We start from the raw sequence: 15,631 nt of genomic DNA, 5'->3' as shown, positions 1-15,631 counted from the left end.
TTCTGTTATTTTTAGTTGGATTTTTTGAACTTTCGAGTAAAAGGGGATATCTGTTTAAAATGAATAATCTCAAATATACAGTGTATTTACTGAATTAGCTTCGTCTCGTGTGCTAGTTTTTGAGTGTTGTGCTTGGATGCAAAAGGTTTTCGAGCATAAATGTTTTTTAGTAAATAAGCAAGGTATGAAAAAAATATTTTATGATTTTTTTTAAAAAAAAAAATTAGGCAAAGGGGTTTAATTATCAAACTTTTGTCATTAACACTTTTTCCCGTGAAAATCTAGAACTTTTGACATCTGTGCCAAATTTTTTTTATTTCACTGAAAATTTTACCAAAGAGATTTTTTTAAAAAAAAATCATTTCATTATTTCAAAAAACTCTAAATTTCAAATAATTTCGATCCAAATGCGAAAAACTAAATAAAATTTAGGATAATTGTTAATTTTAGTATGAGTGTGGTGTTTTAAGTTTTGAATCTTTGTTAGTTATAAAAATCATAATTATATTTATATTAATAATAATTAATATTTATTATTTTTACTATTAATACATAAATAATAATTCATGGAGTTATGACATAAACCCTTTTGGTAATTATCATAACAAAAGATCTTGTTAAGATCAGTGAAGTGTTTAAAAAAATGGTTGAATAAACACTTCAAATTTCAAATTTTTCTGCTTCTGCAATGTGTGCTTCTTAAATATTTTAGGAAGTCAGAAATTGTTCACGTTCTTTGAAAGTGCATCAAACTACTTTAGAAGTGCGAAATTAGTCCACAACACTTTAATGAATCTAAAAACAGTAGAAGGAAGCAAGACACAAGACTTGTTTCTGGAAGTTCGAAGGACAAGACATTTCTACGTCTCACATTCTTCTGTTCTTAGAATGTATCACTAAAAGACTTTGATTGGTACACACTTGTACAAACCCACTTCAACATGTAATACATTTGTCTACCGAAAATCCTAGTATTACAATGCAATAACTTTAAAAAAAATTTAATTAAGGAAAGACTCTTTCTTCATATTGCAAATGCTTCACATTTTACACTAATTAAACAACGAAGGAATTTGAATAAAGATAATACAAATGATCTTTTGAATCTGATGAGGCTTTAAAGTGTACGTTGTTTTTTAGGCTTCGAAAGGCTTGAGTCTTTTTGAAAGATTATTTACAAAAAATTCAGAGTTCGAGAGTTTGAGAGATATTTTGTGAATCCTTGAGAATCCTTTATATAGTTGAACTTCAACGTTCGAATAAGACCGACACTTTTACTCGTTAAGAATGTCTGAATCCAGGAATAAACTTTGTTATAGTGAGTATAAATGATCTTGTATGGTTCATTTAACGATAATAAATGAAGTGCACTATTGTACATAAATACCACATTAAATAGAGACATCCTCTGATAGATAGTACAAATAAAATAGATAACAGCAGTCTCTTATTAAATATTATATAATTTGATGTTAGTTTTACATGTTATCATAAGAAACTAGTATTATGACTACTGCTACAGTTTTTGAATTACTTAATTCTAGGTTTTTTGATGTCTGATTTTGACTGCCTACTGTAGTTTTTTCTTAGTGAGTGTTCTGGTTTTTCTTAACTATAAAATAAGAAAAATCCTACGATTCTGAATTTCCTTAAGAATTACATCATTAAAACCAAGGTTCTGGTGTTCCTTAAGTAGTACATCACTAAAACTAAGGTTCTGGTTTACGTTAAGGTTATGTTTTTTTCTAAAGCAGTACATCACCATGATTAAAATTTTCTTAACATTTTTCCTTTTTGTGGTGATGTCAAAACCCAGAAGATTATAAAACAGATAAAAATAAGATAAGAGAATAAATAAACAAAGTAAGAACATCAAGATCATAACAATGGATAGAATAACTGTGGCCAAACTAAATAAAAACTTTAAAAAATACCTATTTTCATTCTACTCATCATTGATTTCCTCATCTTCACTTTTAACTTGATCTTGTGCAGATTATGCTTTTGCCCTTTTCTTGTATCTTCTTCCCCATTTTTGGCAGCACTGCTTTGACCCATTGAATAAATTCAAATAAGTGTGCATGAAGGTTGCCAACTTGGTTATCAAAAGTCTGAAGAGATTGAGATTGATAATTAAGCTTAGCATCTAGAATGCCAACTTTGGAATCAAGTTAACGAAGAGAGTGTTTGGGCAGTGGCAAAATATGAAAGATTGGTATGAGCTAGTATGACATGTGATTGAGTTTAGACAAAATTGGATTTGAGAAAAGAAAGCTGAAAGGTCATCTTAGTCACATATTTGCTGATAGACAAAATTTGTTTAGCCAAACGATCTTTGAATAAGTCGAAAGCAGATTTAGCAGCAGCTTGCTCAAAAGTAATGCCCTTGACTACTTCAATGATTTTGTTGCAGTTGCGCTTAAAATCTTCCATCTCAATTTCTTGGGCATTTTGTTTATCAATAGATGAAGATGCTATCCATGAGTTAATTAATCTCAGTTAAGTGAGCAACATGTACATATTTTCAATGAAAGTGTCAATTGGATTCTCAAAATGTAGGACCAGGGCTGTATTTGGATCAATATAAAGTTCTGGTTCAGAAGGCACTTGAACAATATCTGTAGTCACAAGTATACTTGGTTCCGAATTAGCATACAAGATTTCTCTCATTTCTTGTTGATGTTCAACAGAGAACATTTCAAGATTAGGAAGCTTAGATTCTTGAAGTATGGGAGCATCAGTAGTATCAGCAATCCGTTCTTCACTTGCGGGGGTGATTGAGATAGCATAAGGCACAACAAAATCTATCAAATCATCAACATCACAAAAAGGAACTTCAATAGGGACTTCTCCATCAGCTTCTTGAACAATAGAATTAATCATTTCTTCTACTACTGAAAATTCTCTATCAGATAAGAACGAAGAGGAATTTGGTTGTGCTAGAGTAGGATCAGCAGTAGCAACTGAAACTAGTGCAGGAGTGCTGGAGGCCTCATCCCTTGGAGGGGTTTTGGTTCTTTCTTCAACTGGCTTGACCTTGAAAAGTTCTTGACTTCCAACTACATCTTCACTCAAATTCTTCTCAATAACCGTGACAACCATCTCTAAATTTCTGAAATCGGAAGAGTGCTGAGTGATCAATGCTTGATCATTAAAGGCAGTTGGACCTTGAAAATCATAATTGGAGTTAAGAACAACTAGTGTTTCATTCAGCTTCTGAATTTTGATCTTAAAAAATATGCAATTTCTTATCTTCATTGCCCAATGACAGAATCTATTTTGGCAGCAGCGGACACTATTTTTTTCATATTTCAGGGCCTTGGCATAGGCACCCTTAGTCTTGAATGCGATAGATGCTGAACTATTTGGATATTGATTCAGTCACCAAAATATGCAATATCTTCTTCAACGGATCTTTTGATCTCCTTCATTTTACGGTCGATGATCATCTAAACCGAATATTTGGTGCCTGTTTCCTTTGGTTCTTCAGGAAGAACATGGATTTTTCTTTTGACTATATCAGTGGAAACTGGTTTCTTAATGCTAGCACGAGTCGATTCTGGAAGCATATCTCAAATGGCCACTCCACCTACTGGTTTGAGAGCAATGAGAAAGAGCTTGAGCTTCTATTTGTTGATCTCTTTGGTGTTGGGACATGAACTTGAGTGGTTTTTGGTAGAGGAGTTTTAGGGGATTGTGGTGCAACAACAGTAGTGGCAGTAGCAGTAGGTTTGCAAACTTGGTGTAGGGGTAGGTTATCACTATCAGATGGGGATTGGGTTGCGGGTAGATCTGAAATGGTTGTTGTTTTCTTGATGCAAATGGTAAGTTTGTTTTATTATTTTATGAGGTTGGATTTGGAGGAGGTTGAATTGGAGCAAAGGATTCTTCAGATCACATTTGTTTAGAATCAGTGACCACAGTGATAAGCTTCTTCTTGTTCGTCCTCTGCTTTTGAGAAGCTTCTTTTTGGACTCCGATTTTCTGATTTGTTGTGATAAATTCAGAAACAGATGGTTTGGGTTGAAGGGCAACCACATTGTTAGCATCAATCAAGGTGGTTGAAGTACCATATTTTTCAGAAGTGAGTCTGAAACCAATATCCTAGAGAAGTTTGCTGATCTGCATAGTAAAACCAATAGAACTCTTCTTTGGACAATCTCAAAGAGTGATTTAAATATAACAAAGGCCCAATTAACTTGTGTTCCAGTAGTAATTGAAGGCATTGCCCGGACCTTCTCTTTTGTTAGTCTATCAATGGTTCTTGCCTTTTTCAATATAGCCTTGGCTACAATATCTGTCAAGACTTGAAATTCCATCTTAACAATTTCTTGAAGCAATATGGAGAAAAATCTTCTCATGAAGGCGAAAAGTTCTTTAGATCAATAGTCATGTCTTCCTTGGAGATGACTGAGAAGTCAACAATTCCATATGTAGGAAGAGAGAAAGTAGAACTGAACAGGGCATCATCAATAATCATTGTCTTTTTTAATGAGAATAGACAATCTTCACATAAGCAGAAATACAAGCTTTGGCATAGAAATCCAGAAGACAAGCCTTATAAATGAATGGTGGAATTTCTAGAAATGAACGAAGACAAAATATTTCCAATGCCTTGAACATAAGGCATAGCTACAAGGTTGACATCTTGAACAGTGTAGACAGAGGCAAAGTAGATTTGGTAAGCATTCAAACACAAGGACATGTGTACTATATTTGCGATTAGTTTTAAAAATTTAAGAAAGATAGGCTAACAGACTGACCAATTGCATAAAAGTGCGAGAAAATGTTTTGAAAAAAGTAGTTTGTTCAAGAGTCGGTTAATGATAAAAGCAACACATTGTATAAATTTGGTATATTATATGATAAGGTCTTCTGAGAAATAGAATACTGGAAAAATTCTAATAATGATACTTTTTAAGAAAAAGCACTATCTTATCAATATAACAAATTCTTAGTTTAATTCAACAAGATTTTCTTAGCCATACAAAATAATTTTCCCCTTGGATTGATGCTTTAGATAAATCATTGAGACTTATAACATTGCAGAAATAACAAAACTTAGCTTCAGATAATGATTTGGTAAATATATTTGCTGCTTGTTAATTAGAAGACACATGTTTCAAGTGAATTTATTTTTTCTGCACATGGTTTTGATGAAATGATGTCTTATGTCAAAATGATTGGTCCTAGAGTGTAGTCCTAGATTGTAAGTGATGACTATTGCGCTAGTATTGTCACAGAAGATAGGTGGCTAGGAAGCAGTGATCTCATAATTTCATAATTGTTCCTGAATCCAAAGCATCTTAGAGCAGCAACTTCTAGCAGCTAAGTATTCGGCTTCTGTAGTAGAAGTTACAATAGAAGTATGTTTTTTTTATAAACCAGTAGATTAGCCTATCACCAAAAAATCGATAGAAACCACTAGTCTTTTTTCTGTCCAACTTGCAACCTTCACACTCTGCATCTGAATAACCCACAAGATTAAATGTAGAATATTTTGGATACCATAAGCCAATATTCTAAGTACGTAATAAATATTTAAATATACGCTTAATAGCTACATAATGAGATAGCTTTGGATTAGATTGAAATATAGTACATACACATATTGAAAACATTATGTTTGGTCTGCTAGCATTGAGATAAATATAAATCCATTAGACCTCGATACATGATTACTTCTACTGAAATTCCCATTTCATTTTTATCGAGCTTAGTTTAAGAGCTCATTGGAGTTGGGGCAGCAATGCATTTTTCCATGCTAAACTTTTTCAATAGCTCCTTAGCATAATTCATCTAGTTTATGAAAATTCCAGATTCGAGTTGTCTAACTTGTAATCCTAAGAAGAATTTCAGTTTCCCATCATGCTCATTTCAAATTGATCATGCATCATCTTAGCAAATTTCTCACAAATTTTGGGTTTAGTTGACCCAAAAATAAAATTAACATATATTTGCACTAAAGTGTATGCTAGTTTTGAAAATTGTAATTAGTGTTTTATAAACTGTTCTAATAGTACAGAAATGATTAATAAGAAATAAAGATAGAGTGTCATATCATGCCATTGGTGTTTGTTTAAGACCATATGTAGCTTTATGTAATTTAAAAACATGATTTGGAAGGGAATATGTTAGATCTAAATTTATTGTGGCGATGAAAATCAAAACCAGTAGATTCACTCGTTAAAACAGTAGATAACTAAAAAGCAGAATCAGTAGCGTAGAGAAGCAGAAGAAGTACCTAAAAGGATATAGAATCAGAAGCAGAAGAAAGGACTTTATTAGACTCGACATCTTAACGTTATCAGCTTTAAATGTTACCGTTACCTTTTTCTAGTACAAGTATTAATTGCAGCATTAATCACTGTACGAAGTCATTTAATTCACTTTGCCGATTTTAGTATAAAACACGACTGATTGTTTTATAGCTTTTCTGCAGGAACCTATTTCGGTAATAAAGCTGATTCTATCAGAAGTCAGAAGACAGTTTCTGATTAAAGACGTTGAACTCAGTCACCTATATATATAGAACAAACCCATTTAGAAGATAGTGCGAAATATCTCTCAAAATCAATCTGTATTTTACAAAACGAGAAAAACCACGAATCCTTGATATCTTCGAGTTCAACATAAAGAAAAGTAGCACACGCTTCATAGCAGATATCTGATCTATTGAGATCATTTTGTGCTACTGTTTCTTACACTCTTCACAATTATTCACTGCACTCATATTTTATCAAGAAGAGTTTGTAATCTGAAAAGAGTCTTTTCTGAACTTTGTTGTATCGTATTTTCACTGTGTTGAGTAACTAAGAGTTTCAGCAGGCAAAGGGTAAGCCTTGCTGAAGTGGGTGTGTACAAGAGTTGTACTGTAAAATCCAAAGTCTTTTAGTGATACCTTCTGGAAACAGAAGAAGGGGAGACGTAGAAGACTTTATCTTCGAACTTCCATAAACAACTGCTGTCTACTGATATTACTATTTTCATTCACTCCATCAGATTGTTTCCGCACTTAATATTGTAATCTGTTGGAAGTATTCACGACAAGATAAGCTACTATCCCTAACAGGATTTTAGAACTTTCTTTATCCAAGAAAGAAAAGAAGAAATTGGAGAAGAGTTCATTCACCCCCCCCTAAACTCTTCCTCGATCCCCAACAATTGGTATCAGAGCAGGTTATTCTTGTCCCTGAAAATACATACAGATGACACACTTCAGCAAGGTTCCCATGTTCTCGAAAGAAGATTTTGATGATTGGAAGATCCGTATGCAAGATCACCTTGCAGCGCAGGATGATGACATGTGGTATGTCATCACAGACGGACCATTAAAGATCTTAAAGCCAAATAAAGCTATTGTTGTTACTGAAGGTGCACCTCAAATGGTTGAAAAACCAAGAAACGAATGGACTGACGAAGATAAGAAGAAAGACAATCTTGATAATGTCGCTAAGGACATTCTTTACAAAACTCTTGATAAGAACACATTCAGCAAAATCAAGATGTGTTCTACTACTAAAGAGATCTGGGAAAAGCTCATTCAGATATGTTAAGGAAATGAGCAAACAAAAGAAAATAAACTGTCTGTAGCAATGCAGAAGTTTGAAAATTTAAAGATGAAGGCTGGTGAAACTCTAAATGATTTTGATGAACGTTTTAGTATCCTAGTCAATGAGCTAACAGCTCTGGGCAAAGAGCACGGCAATCGAGAAATAGCGCTCAAAGTAATGAGAGCATTACCCAGAGAATGGGACGTGAAAACAATGGAGATGAGAGTCTCTAAAGATCTAAACAAGTTGGAATTACATGACTTGTTTGCTGACTTAAAAGCCTACGAGTTCGAACTAGAAGTAAGAGGTGGAGAAGAGCCCTCAACAAATTTGCCAACCAAGGCCCTTGCTGCAACTACTGCTATTACTCCTACTGCTGCTGCTGCAGTCATTCCACAAGCAGTACATGTTACCCTTACTGAAAGTACTTCTGAAAAGACTGCTGAAAAAATTAGCAATGAAGCTATGTCTTTATTTGTGAAAAAGTTCTCTAGATTCATGAGAAAGAATCACTGAGCCTACCAAAACCCTAATCGCAACTTCAAGAAAGATTCACCATCTGGTGATATGGCATGCTTCAACTGTGGAAAGATTGGTCACTTTCTTGCTGACTGTCCAAAGCCCAAGAAAGATGACCAGAAGAAGAAAGAGTACAAAAGGAATGAAAAAAAGTTCAGAAAAGACCGCAAAGCAATGATTGCTGAAGAAAGCAAATCTAAATGGGCGGATTCCAGCTCTGAGTCATCTGACTCAGAAAGTCATTCTAGTGAAAGTGATGCAGAAGAGATTAAATGTCTTATGGCAGATGTTGAATCAAACTCAACATCTGAAGAGGTATTCGACTTCGACTCTGACGAATTTACATGAACTGATTTAATTAAGGCATTACATGACATGGTAAAGGAGTACTCAAGACTTTCTCAATCATTCGACGAAGTTAAGATTGAAAATCTAAACTTAAGAAATCAAGTCAGTAAGTTCACTTGCTTGCAAGAGAATAGCTGCAATGATTTGAAAGTGGAGATGAGTAAGTTGAAAACCGAGAATGAGAAAGTAAAAGCAGATTACCAGACAATGAAATTTGAAAATCAGAAACTGTCTGTTCTGGTAAATGCTTGGAATAAGTCTTCTATTTCATTGGAAAAGATGCAAGAATTGCAGAAGCAATCTGGAGATAGAAGTGGTCTCGGATTCAGCAATGATGAAAGCACTTCTGAAATCAGTACTCAGCCAGAACTGGATACCAGCAAAACAAAATACATTCGATTTGTTAAATCCAAGTGTGGCATATGAACCGGAAGTACCGACTGTTCAAGTTGAAAGAAATATAAATCAGATGAACAGAAGAAAGAATTATGGTCTTGGTTATATTGAATCTAAGGGAATAGTTGACCAAAGTTCTGGATCCAGTAGAGGATTCAACTCAGGAAGACAACCCCCCATGAAGGTTAAAAACTACCAGTACGATAATTCTAGACCTGTTCAGAAGAGATACAGGCTAGACAATAGGAACAGAAGGGAAGAACAACATTCTAAGATGCATAGAAATAATAGACCCTCTACTGCACAGACCTCCTTAGATACCCGAAGTACAAAATCACCAAAAATTGTACAAATGTGGGTTCCTAAGGGACTAATAAGGTTGGACTCAAGTAGATTGGGTACCAGATACTAAAATTTGTGTTTGCAGGAACAGGAAAAGAAAGCTAAAGTAAGCAGCTCCACATGGTATCTGGAGAGTGGACGTTCCAGACACATGACTGGACAGAAAAATCTACTTTCAGAAGTAATGAGTTGTACTGGACCAAAAATAACGTTTGGGGATAACTCAAAAGGTAAAACCGTGGGTAAGGGTAAGATTATCCATGGTAACATAACTATCAATGACGTACTACTGGTTGAGAATCTCTGTTATAATTTAATCAGCATTAGTCAACTGTGTGATAATGGTTATTCTGTAATTTTTCAGAAGCACACAATGCATAGATAAAGATTCTGTTGAGTCTACTGTATTAACTGGAAAGAGAGAGGACAACACCTATAAAGTTTCTTGGAACTTAGATCATGTTAATGCTCCTACATGTTTAGTTGCCTCTCTTAGTGAGAAACATTGGCTCTGGCACAAGAGATTGAATCATCTGAATTTCAAATCTATCAACAATCTCAAAAAGCATAATATAGTCGACGGCTTACCTGATATTAATTTTGTTTAGAATCATGTTTGTTCTGCTTGTCAGCTTGGGAAACAGATAAGATCCAGCTTCAAAAACAAATGCAGCAAATCGACTTCAAGATGTTTGGAATTGCTGCACATGGACTTATTTGGTCCAATCCCTATCATGAGCTTAGGGGGGATGAAATATACCCTTGTTGTTATTGATGATTTTTCTAGATTTACTTGAGTAATATTTCTTGCTGGAAAAGATCAAACCAGTAGCCTCCTGATCAAGCTTCTGAAAAAGATTCAAAATGAAAAATCCTCTTCTATAATTAAAATCAGAAGTGATCGGGAAACTGAGTTCACTAACAGAATTCTTGAGTTGTACTTAGATGAACAGGGGATTCATCATGAATATTCAGCTGCCAGAACGCCTCAACAAAACGGAGTAGCTGAGAGGAGAAACAGAATCCTCAAGGAAGCTGCTAGAACAATGCTAGCAGATGCAGACATTTCTCAGTGCTTCTGGGCAGAAGCAATCAACACTGCATGCTATATGCGAAACAGAACAATGATCAACAAAAGGCATAACCAGACTCCTTATGAGATATGGAAAGGGAGATGAACCAAAGAAAATTGAAGAAGCCCTTCTGGATCCTAGTTGGATTGAAGCTATGCAAGAATAGCTGAATCAATTCAAAAGAAACGAAGTTTGGTTTCTAGTACCTAGACCATCTCACCAAGCTGTCATTGGAACCCGGTGGGTATTCAGAAACAAACTAAATGAAGAAGGCACAGTGATCAGAAATAAAGCAAGACTGGTGGCTCAAGGCTTTAGACAAGAAGAAGGAATAGACTATGATGAAACCTACGCACCAGTAGCAAGGCTTGAAGCTATTAGAATATTTTTGGCCTTTGCTGCTTTCAAAAATTTCAAAGTCTATCAAATGGACGTGAAGAGTGCTTTTCTAAATGGTCTACTACAAGAAGAGGTCTACGTTGAACAACCTCCAAGTTTTATTGATCATTTTTTACTTCATCATGTATTCAAATTACACAAAGCTTTGTATGGTCTAAAACAGGCACCTAGAGCATGATATGATACTCTATCACAATTTCTTGTCAATCATGATTTTACAATTGGGACAATAGACAAAACTCTGTTCACTCTAATCAAGAATAAACATATCCTATTAGTACAGATTTAAGTTGACGATATTATTTTTGGGTCAACTAACCCCAAACTATGTGCAAAGTTTGCTAAGTTGATGCAGGATCAATTCGAAATGAGCATGATGGGAGAATTAACATTCTTCCTAGGATTACAGATCAAACAACTTGATACTGGAATTTTCATAAATCAAGCCAAGTATACTAAGGAGCTTCTGAAAAAGTTTGGTATGGAAGCAGCAGAGCATGCTTCCATTCCAATGAGCTCATCTATCAAACTTGATAAAGATGAAAGTGGAATTCCAGTAGAGGTAACTCAGTATCATGGTCTTATTGGCTCATTGTTATATCTTACTTCCAGTAGACCAGATATTATGTTTGCTGTTTGTATTAGATGCGAAGATTTCAATCAAACCCTAAACAATCTCATTATATTGCTGCTAAACGTATTTTGAAGTACTTGAAAGGAACTCAAAATGTCGGTTTATGGTATCCTAATGATTCATCGTTCAATCTTATTGGATATTCAGATGCTGATTATACAGGTTGCAAATTAGACAGGAAAAGCACAAGTGGTTTCTGTCAATTCCTTGGTGATAGGCTGATCTCCTGGTTTAGTAAAAAGCAGACTTCTATAGCCACATCTACTGCAGAAACAGAATATCTGGCTGCTGGAAGCTGCTGTTCTCAAATACTATGGATGCAACAACAATTAAAAGACTACGGAATTCAGGCCTCCGAATCACCTATCTTCTGTGACAATACCAGTGCCTATTGCAATTACACAAAATCCAGTACTTCATTCCAGAACGAAGCACATAGATATCAGACATCATTTCATCGGAGATCACGTGCAGAAGAAGGACAATCGTCTGGAATATGTCCATACTGATCAACAAACAGCAGATATCTTTACGAAACCTTTGGCTGAGAATAAGTTTTCTTATTTTCAAAATACACTTGGATTGATAGACTTAAATTAATTGTCTGTTATTTTCATTCCATTGATATATTGTGACTTAATCTTCTCTTGTGATTGTTCAGTTTTAGTTTGCAGAAAATAAAAGCTGAGCGAAAGAGACAATCAGTAAACAAAATATAAAAACTTCATTAAAAATAGAAGCGGGGGCGTACATTTTTTATTTCATTTTTAACATACTCTCTCCAGATTGCCAACCAGGTGATCAGCTCTCCGGTGGAGGTACGCAGAAACTCCTCTGAAAAAGAAATCTTTTTCAGAGTCCTCTGCTCCTTTAAGAGCATGAGGAGGTAGATGCCATCTTCAGAGAAGACGTCTGCGCTGTCAGCACTATGGAGACGTCGATAATACTTCTCCATTGCTATCAGCTCCCTGGTAGAAGACACCAGCCCACCTTCAAAGGAGGACTGAAGCTCCTGGACCTTAGTCCAAGTAGCAAGTGCCTTCTCCAGCACCTTGCCCTCTATTGCCTCCTTCCTGGCAGCTATCACTTCCTTCATGAACTCTTCGGCCAAATCAGAACTATTCTTTCCTGCCATATTCTTTTTGTTTAAAAGTGACTATATGGCTAACCTCTATGCCTGTATTTATAGATGACAAACCAGGTACCAAAAGATCGAGGTAATCATGACTACAGTAAAGAATGTCAAGCGTTCTGTGCCAAGCTATCGACGGTTCATTTACCAAGAATTATCATTTAATAATTGCATTAATTTAGGGAGAACTTTATTCTGATTATACTTGATTTTATGTCAGATGCAGAAGGCGATTTGTCTTTTTGATAAAACAAGGCATTCTTTATCTTCCAGTAGAAGCTATCATAAGACGACAAACTCTCTTCTGAATCTCTTTTATTATTTATCAGTTATATATATTATTTAGTTGACATTGAGTTATTTGTAGAAAAATAAAGAAACACCAAGTACTTCAACTGAAATTTTATTAAGGAACCATTTCAGTACATTAAACGATGAAGAAGTGGAAAAGTCTCATGTCAACCGAAACGTCTTCTGATTTACCAGACTAAGCTTTTCTTACTCAAACTATTTTATTATTCAATGAAAGCAGTTGATAAACAATGTCAAAATATTCTTTAACCAGAAGCTTTATATTGAGTTTGTCTACTACATTTGTTGATATCAGCAGCTTGAAGTACTTTTCTTGTTGCAAAGTACTTCAGCAAGAAAAGAATGGTCTTCTCCGAAAAGATTCCAGAAAGCTTGGGTCTTGTAAGACTCTGGCAAGCTTGGGTCTTGTCAGTACTAATGTATTCGAAAAAGATGTCTTCAAACATCTGCTTACAAGAGACTGAAAATTGTCTTTGGAATTCCTTTGCTGATTCTGACTCTGGAGAAGACTCCGAGATATCATTTGCACCTATCATGTGTATTGATTTGATAAAAAAACTCTTGGATGAATTTGTGAGGCCCATTTACTCTAACGATAATTAATGATCAAACAATAATGGCTTGATTTAAAACTGCAGCGGAAAAAGGTTTAAAATACTTTAAAACGGACCTCAGGGCCTAGAAAAATTTCGGCATGACCTCCCCGTAAATAGGACATCCCGAAAACTCAAACAGCAGTTTATATCAAAATATAATCCAACTAGAGTCATTAAAACAAAACCAAAGTCAACAACCTATAGCCACACTGGCCAGGACTAAACAGAATTTAAAACTTACGAAATACTCGCCAGATCATTAAAATCACAGAGTCGCCTCAGAACATAACCATAACAACCAAATATCAATACAGATACACGGGGCATCTCCCCGGCAAATAGACTACAATACAAGACTGAAACAAACCCAAGACATACATATAGACTAACTGGGAGACTCCAATGAACAGAACCAAGCAATCCAACCTCAATCCCGAGCTCCACTGGCGGAACCTCGGCCTGATGCAGCAAAACGACTCGGGAGATCTACCATAGTGCCCAAAAGCAACCACAGCAGCCCCCCCAGTAAACAACTGAGGTTAGGATTCTGGTATGAAACAGTCCAACAATAACAACAATGACAGAAATCATGCATAATCATATAATGAAATGTGATATGCAATGCATGAAAGGCTCAACGAATAATCGGGATAACAGGAGCCAACAAACGGTATGATATCAACTGGAATAATGCTCGAGCAACAACACAGGGGAGCTACATCGTCATGCAGCTAAACCGTCCTGCCAAGTATGCGAGGTATGCCAAGCTGTGCTGAATAACACCCCTGACTCGGCCTCCATACAGCTGATACGCTATAACAGGATGGCACAACAGAACGAACTAGATGACACAATCCCAGTGCTCACCTCAAAAGGCTGCACTAACCACGGGATTGTTCAATCACATCTACGGTCTCATGTGTATAGGCCTATCAGCCACACAATGATCCCGAGATAAACAACAGTGCCAGATAACAACAGATATCAACAATGGGCTAACAAGAATGATAGGGCTCAACATGAATGTCATAACAGTATGCCCGATGCTAAATGCCAATAATATGTCACACTAATAAACATAGATCATAACGAAGGCATTTAACAATTTACAACAGCCAACAAGTCATACATCCGATCAATGTAACACAGAATGACAATTAAACATAATTTATGTTTTACCGTTGTATGTTACCGACCTGTAACATACCTAAACCGACTCTAAAATCACAACAAGCTCAACTTTAATCTCCTCGACCTAACAATGATAAAAATAGGTCGAATAATTCACAATTCGCCAATAAAACTAAATTAATCCAACTTATTGATTTTTAATTATCAAAACTTAATTCCCAAATCAATTTCAACAATTCTGAAATTTCAACTAAATAACCGTAATTCTCCAAAATAATCACACGATTAACTCGATAATAATTCACAAACTCTTCGATTTATACCTCAAAGCTCTCTAACGATAGAACCTACAATATAAACCCAATATATACGTCAATATAATGCATTAAAATCGACAAAGCGAAATTAAATCGAAGCGGGTAAAATTACACTTCGGGGCAGCCTACTTATGCACCGAAAAATCTTGAATTGGATCCAAAAATTACCAAGATCCGAAGTATAAACTAGTCGCTAGCGGTCCAATGTTGCTACTCGCCGGAAAAGACGCCGGAAAACACTATTCATGACCAAAAACCGAACTGAAAACTAGCTGGAAAATGCAGGAACAGCAAGGTAAGATTTAAGCTTCAAATCCTTGCTCAATATACTCCAAAGAACCAAGAAAAACCAAGCAATAGCTCACCTAAAATCGAACAAGAAACTTGAACAGGAACAGCCACGAAACAGGGTTCGATTGGTACTGAAACGGGCATCAAAAGTAGCGATTCATGGTTCAAAATGAAGCTATTGATGTAAGGAAGACAACCCCTCAAACCGTTCGTGATTTGGATGCCGGACGGAGGAGATATCGCAACTTTCCCGCAGCTGCTACATGTGTTGCGAAAATGGGGTTGAGGGAAATGGGTTTCTGATTCCTCCTTTCTCTCTCCACAAGATAAATTGTGTGTATGTATATGTATATTTAGTTACTAAAAAAAATAGTAACACATGCCCAAAAATCCCGGTTTAGCATATATTTTGCTCTCGTGTGCTATTTAAATATCTATATGTATTTTTATATCGTTTTAACTCCGATATTCTAAAATACATATTTTTAACACATTTCTTGAATTTATTTGGCATAAATAATTATTTTAATTTACAACTCAATAATTATTCTAATTATGCCAAAATTACCGGATAATTAATTACAGGGC

The 15,631-nt window shown here is 35.4% G+C and overlaps 1 long non-coding RNA gene across 1 annotated transcript; it reads right to left on the bottom strand.

Moving 5' to 3' along the window:
- Positions 1-13,563: 13,563 nt before the first annotated feature.
- Positions 13,564-15,631, bottom strand: LOC142540975 (uncharacterized). The gene is made up of 3 exons (XR_012819196.1): positions 15,118-15,631; positions 14,759-15,024; positions 13,564-13,790 (listed from the first exon to the last, which is right to left on the bottom strand). It is a non-coding gene; the product is annotated as an uncharacterized LOC142540975 (long non-coding RNA).

The sequence above is a fragment of the Primulina tabacum genome, chromosome 3 (assembly GCF_025594145.1).
Source record: "Primulina tabacum isolate GXHZ01 chromosome 3, ASM2559414v2, whole genome shotgun sequence".
Taxonomy (NCBI): Eukaryota; Viridiplantae; Streptophyta; class Magnoliopsida; order Lamiales; family Gesneriaceae; genus Primulina; species Primulina tabacum.
This window is presented reverse-complemented; position numbering and strand designations above follow the sequence as displayed.